Source organism: Rhincodon typus, chromosome 22, assembly GCF_021869965.1.
Source record: "Rhincodon typus isolate 14 chromosome 22, sRhiTyp1.1, whole genome shotgun sequence".
Lineage (NCBI taxonomy): Eukaryota > Metazoa > Chordata > Chondrichthyes > Orectolobiformes > Rhincodontidae > Rhincodon > Rhincodon typus.
Window position 1 is genome coordinate 43,675,763 of NC_063353.1, and position 419 is coordinate 43,676,181.

Consider the following 419-nt stretch of genomic DNA (forward strand, 5'->3'; position numbering starts at 1 on the left):
TAGGGTTAGGGATAGGGTTAGAGTTAGGGTTAGGGTTAGGTTTAGGGAGAGGGTTAGAGTTAGGGTTAGGGTTAGGGTTAGGGATAGGGCTAGGGTTCGGGTTAAAATTAGGGACAGGGTTAGAGTTAGGGTTAGGGTTAGGGCTAGGGTTAGGGTTAAAATTAGAGACAGGGTTAGAGTTAGGGTTAGGGTTAGGGCTAGGGTTAGGGTTAAAATTAGGGACAGGGTTAGAGTTAGGGTTAGGGTTAGGGATAGGGTTAGGGCTAGGGTTAGGGTTAGGGATAGGGTTAGAGTTAGGGTTAGGGTTAGGTTTAGGGATAGGATTAGGGATAGGGTTAAAGTTAGGGTTAGGGTTATGGTTAGGGATAGGGCTAGGGTTAGGGTTAGGGTTAGAGTTAGGGATAGGGTTAGAGTTAGGG